Raw genomic sequence first — 8353 nt, 5'->3', positions numbered from 1 at the left:
AGGCTTTCTTTACTTGACCCTAAAGACTTTATAGTGCATTCTTTAGTTTATCCCACTCATTAGAATTATTCCTAATTTATGAGTAATACTCCCTTGAAAACCTTGAGACTCTTGCTTTTATATTGTACTGTTAGTCAATAATTCATGAAGGAGATTATTTCATGCAGGAAATAATTACTTTTTTTTTTTTTTTACCAGGGACTCAATTTTAAAAACAGCACTATATGAAATTACAGATTAATGAAACCAACCTATAATCACTTAGTGTTTTCCACAGTATTTTAGCATTGCCTCATAAATTCATATATGACTTAGGAACATATGCCAAAATGGCAAAGTCCAGTTTCAAAGTCTAAATCTAGGCACACAAATAAAAGTGGGTTAATTTTCAGAAGTGCTGAGCCCTTGCAGTGCCCATGGGAGTTTAATGAGAGTTATGAGTGGAGCACCTCTGAAATTTAGAACAGTTTTTATAGGTGCCTCCTAGGAGAGCTCTTTAAGTACAGAAACATTGGGAGTCTGGGACCAAGGAACTGGGCTTATCCTGTCCAACCCCATCTACATTGTACCAGTCTCACAAGCACAGCCCTCTAAACCCATAAGTCAATTACAAATTAAGAGCTAGATTTACCCCATGCCTGCCTTAATAAGAGAATAACACAGATGATCCAAACTTCCAGTATAGTTAAAATTCAATAAAATTGCAGGCATAGGCCACATTTGAAGACATTTTTAAGGATTAATGGTAATTTTCCCAATTATTCTTCATAACTGACATTTCTTCTTCAGCCAAGGCTGACAAAAAATGCCCTATTACAGAGAATTCCATGTAGATATGACCTCTTCCAAAATGACTGCTATTTCTCATTATTCCCAATGATCTTAGGTCATTGTAACTTGCCCACAGTTAGGTGACCATTTTCTGAATTGCAGCTATCTCCTACTGCTCTCAGTGAGACAAAGCCAAAGGTTGGTCTTAATAAATGGCTGCTGGCTTCATTCTTATTAGAAACAATGGAACACAGTTGCCCTTTGACAGAGGGCAAGCTGCTGTGGCCTCAGTCCCATTGGGAACAAGGGATGATTGTAGCCATTTGGAAAGAGGCAAATTCTTCATGAGTTCCTTTGAAGGAAGAGATTTTTATGCACCAGTCTCTGCTGAGGGATGAACTTTCAGTTATGAAAAATAATGTCCAAAAATCACCATTAGTCCTACATATTTTAAATAGGGGCAGGTGTGTGGAGAAGAACATGGAGACCAGGATGAAAGGGGGTTGGAGGATGTGTGTTCAGGGTGAATGTAGGGAGGTGCAAGAGGCAGGGGGTATTTGGAGGACAAGAGATAGGAAGGAACTGGGATATATGCTCCGGCACAACCACTATTGACTTCTTTAGTGCTGGGATTTCATCCCTAGAGAGGTAGGAGACCAAATCTACCAATCTCAGAGACATTTTTTGCACTATATAAAGTATAATTATAACTGTTAGAAACTATGCCAGGCTCCTGGCACTAATTTTTGAAGCAAATGGACTGGCCAGTCCTTTCCTCTATCTAAAATTTATAATCAATTTAATTTTATAATTATAGTCAATTAAAAATGCTTGTGGCTTAAAAATATTCTGCTACATAGATGTAATATTGTATTTATTAGAGATGGGCCAAACCACAACCTTGGACCTAGATGTGCCTGAACGTTGAGAAAACTGGAATCCAGACCCACTGCAACTTGGACTGATCTCTAGTATTTGCTTGTGCTTTTAAGCTGAAAATTGTCTCACCAGAAAGAATATGAATCTGAGCCTCTGCACATGGAAGACCACATTTCTATTAAAGAAAGCTGGCTTGTGATATATTGGGAGGTAGGGATGCGTAAGCAGCAGTTGTGGATTTTAAAATTCAGATAGCTCTTATGTCTGATTAGTGATAGTGCTGTTAGCAATTTTGACATGGCACACTGTCAGAAAACAGGAAAACAGACACTTTGGAGATGAGCTAGAGGGCCACTGAAGTAATTTAAAAAAATAAGGACTGTCAAAAGCAATCAAATGAACACATGAATCTCTATTACAGGTGTCACCAGACAGTCAGAAGAGACATCCGGCCAGCTATCCAGCAGGAGTTGCTCATGGCGCTATACATTAGAATAGCAGTAACAATAGCATACTTCGAGTTGTCCAAAAGGCCTGACATGCTGACTATGTGGATTAGCAGATACCACTATCTAGGAAGATCAGACCTGACTCTGACTTTCTGTTACGCCTGCTTTAAAAAAAAAAAAAAACGAATAAATTAATTAATTTACATTATAATAATACACTCTTTGTTTTGAATACTAAAAAACACAGTATTGCCAACCTGGAGCATTCAAGAATCAATCAGGCCTCCCAAAAATGATGAGATGGGCTTAAAAATCATTAGATGTTGAAAATGAATCTTTTTATTTGCTCCCTGTCTTTTGAGCCTTTAGGTTCATGATTTCATGCTGTTCTTTGCAGCCATGATGGCTAAAATCTTACTTCTTTTTTTTTCCCATGAAAGCTGAGAATTTCACATCATCACCTGACTCCAGGAGGCATGAAGAAAAACACCAAATATCTAGAGATAGGCAAGAATTGTCCACTGAAAACTACACTTTGTGCCATTGTTCAAGAAGATCCTAGAGCATTGCAGGTGACATCTTCAAAGGCACAAATGGAATTCAGTGCCTGAATCCCATTAACTTTCAATGGAAGTTATGTACCTAACTACCCATTCTGAAAAGCTTCCCCCACTCAACCCTTACAGAACAACAGTGAATGCTTAAGCAAATAATGCGATAAAAAGTAATGCATAATTAAAGGTTTCTTAAGATAAATTCTGGGTTATGTTTATTTTAAGGGTGGCAGTGAAATACATTTGCACCTATGTATGCTCCAAAGGTGTCATTTTCACAAGTCTCGCTGCACAAATAGGGTCTCAGCACACAATACATTATTAAACAGGGATATGCATTTCAAAGAGAATAAAACTACACGCAAATAAACCTAATATTTAATTTTAATAACATATCAGAATTGTTAGCACAGTGGCCCAGAATAGTAGATTTAAATGAATGATCAAGAGATACAGATTACAAGCTATAAACATTTTCAATTAGATATCTGAACAGTCTAAACGAGGGCTAGATTGGGCAGATACAATCTGTTCTGTGCAAGGGCTGTGCATAGAGGAAGTATGGTCCTGTGATTAGGGCACTAGCCCAAGTCTTGGAAAATCTGATTTCAAGTCGCTGTTCCTCCCTATGCTTTCTGCATTAGGTTCCCTGTACCACAGTTCCCAATAGGTAAAACGAGGATAAGTAGTATTTCCTTACTTCTCAGGGGTATTATTATTTTTGTAACAAAAGGCAAATCTAAAGCTAGGTTATCTGGCATAGAAAACTAATGCGTGAGCCCACTACTCCATCTCTCTTTTTGTGTAATCGATTTAAATAAATATACACTTAGAGCTGGTTATATTATAGCACAAATGATTACTGGAATATTTTTGTCACTTAGGTTTCTAGCTATTGTGCCCACCTACCAGGTAGTTAAACGTTTACCTGCAATAATTTGCACCTGAAGTTATTAGCATCTGCAAAATTGTAGCCACAAAAAGGAAGAGCAGGATAAGACTGGACTAAAAACCTGGGTGAAATTCTGGCTCCACTGAAGTCAATGGCAAAACTGTCATTGGTTTCAGTGTGGCTAGGCTTTCTCTCTAGGTTCTTACCATCTCATTTACTGCAAGTCAATGAAAGGGGTGTGGAACTACAAAACTCTTTGTCATGGATAAACATCTATCTTTCAAATTTGAACCGACCTTTCAATGCCTGGAAGAGTAAGAGCCTGGATGTCTAGCCATTCTACACTGTAATGTGTCATTGAATGGCAGGATATTATATCTGGACAGTGCAATGGAAGGAAGAAATGAGCTTTAAAACTGAATCTCAACTTCCAGTTCTTTCAAGACACCTCTCCTGACACTGACCGAGAATACAACTGTTCCAGGCTCTAAGTGTACATCTTATCTCTAGTTTCTGTTTCAATGTAAGCAGTCCAGTTGTGCAAGCCAATCATTATGTCTTTAGGTACCAGACATTAAAAATTAAAATTCAGTGTTACTGTCTTTCACTGTTTTCAAGGCGTTCCCCATAATGTTTCAGCAGTGATTTTACTTTCCAAATATCTTTTTGGCAGTCATCCAATTCTTAGCTTAATAGAGCTCTTTATATTATTTACTTGAAAATCAACAACCCCATCAAGCCAGTGCTTGTCTTGACTGTCGTTCCAATACACACAAATGCCAGTGTTAGATTCTTATAGATAATCAGAATTTGAAACAAACTGTGACCACAGGCAATTGCAAACAGTCTTCCTACATTATTCCTTTGTTTTCTTTTTTATTTACAGCCAGACATTACATCTGGGCCCCATTGCAGTACATAATGATACATTGCACAACAGAATATCACTATGGTTAAAGAAAGAAGGAAGAGATGGTTCCTACTAACAACAACAAATTATTTATTGCCAATTAGGGCTGGATCCAAGCATTTTCAAAACCCCTATTGCTTAGATTTGAATAAAAAGTTGTTTGCCCAGCAGTCCTCTCTAATGCCAATCATGTGCTCATTCAACTACTGAATTTAAAACTAGCCTCTTCAGCACGACTGAAATAAGAAGTGTCCAAATGGGACATTTGCTCAAGCCCTTTACCCCATTTGAAAAGGAGCTGAAAGCTGCAAAATACAGAAGCAGCCTGTTGAAAGTCACCATTATTATTCCAATAAAAAGTTTCTGACCAGTCCTGAGCAAATTATAGTGTTGTTATTTTACACTAAATAGTGTACACTCCAGGTGTACTTGTCATATAATAAACTTCCACAGGATGAAATTCTGATCTCAGTTACATCAGTGTATATCTGGAGTCACTCTGTCAAAGCAAGTGGAGATACTTTGCATTAACTAAATGCGCTAAATATGATGATAATTGATTAATGATGTGGACAAAGGATTCAGTGTTGTCTTGGCTTTATGGACCTAATCCAAGCCCATGGCAATGAATGGAAAGACTACCATTGACTTCAATGGGCTTTGCTTTGGGTCACAAATGAACAAGAAATCCCATATGTGTAAACAAACCTATCTGGTTAAGATAAAGAACCTAAACATACTTCTTTTTGCATTTAACCTCATAGCAAGACTTTCAAAATGATGGTCCTGTAAAAAAGTTTGATCCAGCTTTAAAATTAAACTGTGGTAGTTAAGCTTTGCAAAGGGTTTACCATGAATGAAAAGCAGATCTCAATAGCGAAGCTGTTATTATTTGTTTGTTCTATTTTAACGAACGAAACTGAAACTTGTGTAACAAAGAAGGCAGGTGCTGGAGGTCTATGGTGATTCCAATTACAGTAGTAAAATTTTACAGCCAATTTTTTGCAAAACAAGCAGAAGGTTGGTATATGGGGGGTGTTAAATATTGGGGAATCTTTGGAGAAACATACACAGAAATGCTGTAAATATGTTTATAATTTTATGACAAAACCAGCCAAATGACCTTGTAATTCCACCAATAAAAGGGGCTGAGATACTACACTTATGGCAGTGTGTAGAGTATAGACACTGCACAACCAGCTAGTGTGGGTATAAATAGCAGTGTAGACAGTGAGGCACAGCTTAGGCAGGTAGAGTACAGTGTCCTACAGGTCTGAATCCCCAGGGTATACACCCTACACAAACTCTCTATGTGCCCAAGCAGTGCCTCCCAAGTCTACATTGCTGTTTTTAGCAATGTAATGTCCCTCTTCCTCCCTGCTCCCAGAGCCTTTCTCTGCCACAGGGAAAGACTCTGGCACGGGGAAGGCAGCAGGAAAAAGCTCTGGCAGTGGGGAGACAGTGAGGAAAGTACTCTTTTGTCCACTGTCTCCGTCCTGGTAAACCTTTCACTGCAGCTTTTAACCACGTGTGTAGTACCTGTACTCTACTTGCCACCATACATGTAGACATATCTTATATCTGATGACTTGAGGTCTAAGTCACTGAATAATATTAATCAATATGGACCATATTGAGTTCTTCTCAACTCAACTGTGAGTAAAAGACACTCACCCTGGAATCTAGTTTACATGGGAAGTTATAACTTGGAGACATATTCATCAGTGCTGGGCTGCAAGTAAATTAGTCACACAGTGCATGCTGTGAAATTTGTCAACCATGCCCAATCAGCATAGCCTCTTCCATGAATTAGTCCTTAATGCAATATTGACCGTGGAAAGGTAGCCCAAGGGCTAAATAGCTGTCAAGTAGGGTTGCAAAGGACTGGCCAACGTACTGTAGGTGTTGGAGGCAACATACCAACATATTTGGCTTTCCAGGATTATTTAATGAGACAGCTTGTTCCTTTTGCAGACTGACAGAAATTTCCTAACTCTTGTTTGGTTGGCTAGACAGTGAGATGTGTCAATCAAAATGCCAGATGTTTACCTAGGATCAACTTGCTCAATTTGTGGATTACACCTTTTATAACATGTTGAGAATCTTATTGTGGATGTCAGGTGTGCATTTTATTGTGCTTAGAGAATATTCAAAAAGTCCAGAGTTAACAGACATGATCCATACAGTCCACAGCAGTCACTAGCATTTGGAAGGAAGATTTCAGACTGCAGCACTCCATTGTGTTTCCTCCTGAGCACTGATACATTTCAACCAACGGAGAGAAGATAGTTTCAAATCTGCTTCTCCTTAGTTGCGGTTAGAACCACTGCATGAATTTAATTGTGTGTTTGCAAGGTCATGACCCAATTGCACTTACCAAGCCTTTTTTTCTTCCTAAATTTGTCACATCTGGAGACTGTGGATTTGCAGCACATTTATTGTGGTGTACGGTATGTAGCAGGTAACTGTTAGGGTTTTCATCTGTGTACTGGACATTAAGTTTCTAAGGAATCTCCCTGACCACTACCCTACTCTGCTGCTAGGTAGAGTTGATGCTAAATGTTACTGAGCAGACACAACTTTTTCAGTTTTTACTGCAAAATGCCCAGATTTTATAAAAGCCATTATTTGTTGTTGTTTTTTTACTGATTTTCACCCAGATTTTGGAACACTCAAGTACCTGAAAATACTGATTATGTTAAGAAAATCCAACACATTACATTAGATAGATGTGTTTATACTAATAATAAATTAGTGTAAATTTGAGGCTATCTGGGAAAATAAATCAATGTAGCAGAAGAAACATGTGCTTGTGCTGAAAATGAAGGGTCTTGCACATAGTATACTGTGTCATGGACAGAACTAGGTAAAAAAAATGACTAAACCTTTTTTTCTGTGAACAGTGGAGACTCATTTTGAAAAAAGAAATCTGAAAAACTCAAAATATTTTGTTTGACATTTTCCAAACAAAACATTTTGATTTTTTGATTCAAAACAACTTTTGAAATTTCCTTTCACTTATTTTTTAAAATGTTTAAAAATGCTCTAAATCTAAATGAAATATTTCATTTCAAGTTTTGTTCAACCAGAAACAATTTTTGAAAAACTTTTCGAGTCATCTAAAATTTCCAGTTTTGGTTCAACCAAAACATTTTTTTCCCCAGAATTGAGAGCACACCAAAAAAAATCCACTATTCTAGCCAGGACCAGCTCTAGACTAGGCACCAGGAAAGCAAGCACGTACTTAGGGTGGTACATTTCCAGGGGCGGCATTCCGTCATGCGGAGGGTTTGCATTCCCACCTGACCTGCTGCCAAGAGGCTCGCTTGACTGACGGAGGCGGCATGGCAGGCAGGAGAGCAGCCGCGTGGGGGCAATTGGACGACCAGCCGTCGGAGCCAGGTGACTGCTCCGGAGCGGGGGAGCCCCTCCTCTGCCCTGCTTCACGTGTGCAGCCGCTGCTGTTCCTGTCCCCCTGCCCCGCAGCCCTCCGTTAATCCCTGGAGTCACCCCCGACCACTCCAGACTGGGAGCGTCCTCCTGTCTGCTCTGCACGGGGTGGGGTGGGTGGGGGGGAGCGCTGATTAATGTACCCGATATCCACTAAGCTGAGGCAATGGGAGAGGGGGAATCTGTGTGTGCTGCTGCCTCTCTGGGTCCGGAGTTGCAGGCAGCTGCTTCTGTCTGAACCAGACTTAGCTTTATCTGAGCTAATAAGACCTAAAACTTCTCCTCTAAAAGTATTAGAATTTATAGCAATACATGATTTTTTCACTCCAAACACTGCTATAGCATTACACATTCTTTTAACATTACCAGAATCAATGTTTGTAGTTGTGATTTTGTTATAATTAAATGACTATACTAGTAGGAAATTGTTTTATTTCACTAACTACAA

Source organism: Trachemys scripta, chromosome 2, assembly GCF_013100865.1.
Source record: "Trachemys scripta elegans isolate TJP31775 chromosome 2, CAS_Tse_1.0, whole genome shotgun sequence".
Taxonomy (NCBI): domain Eukaryota; kingdom Metazoa; phylum Chordata; order Testudines; family Emydidae; genus Trachemys; species Trachemys scripta.
This window is presented reverse-complemented; position numbering follows the sequence as displayed.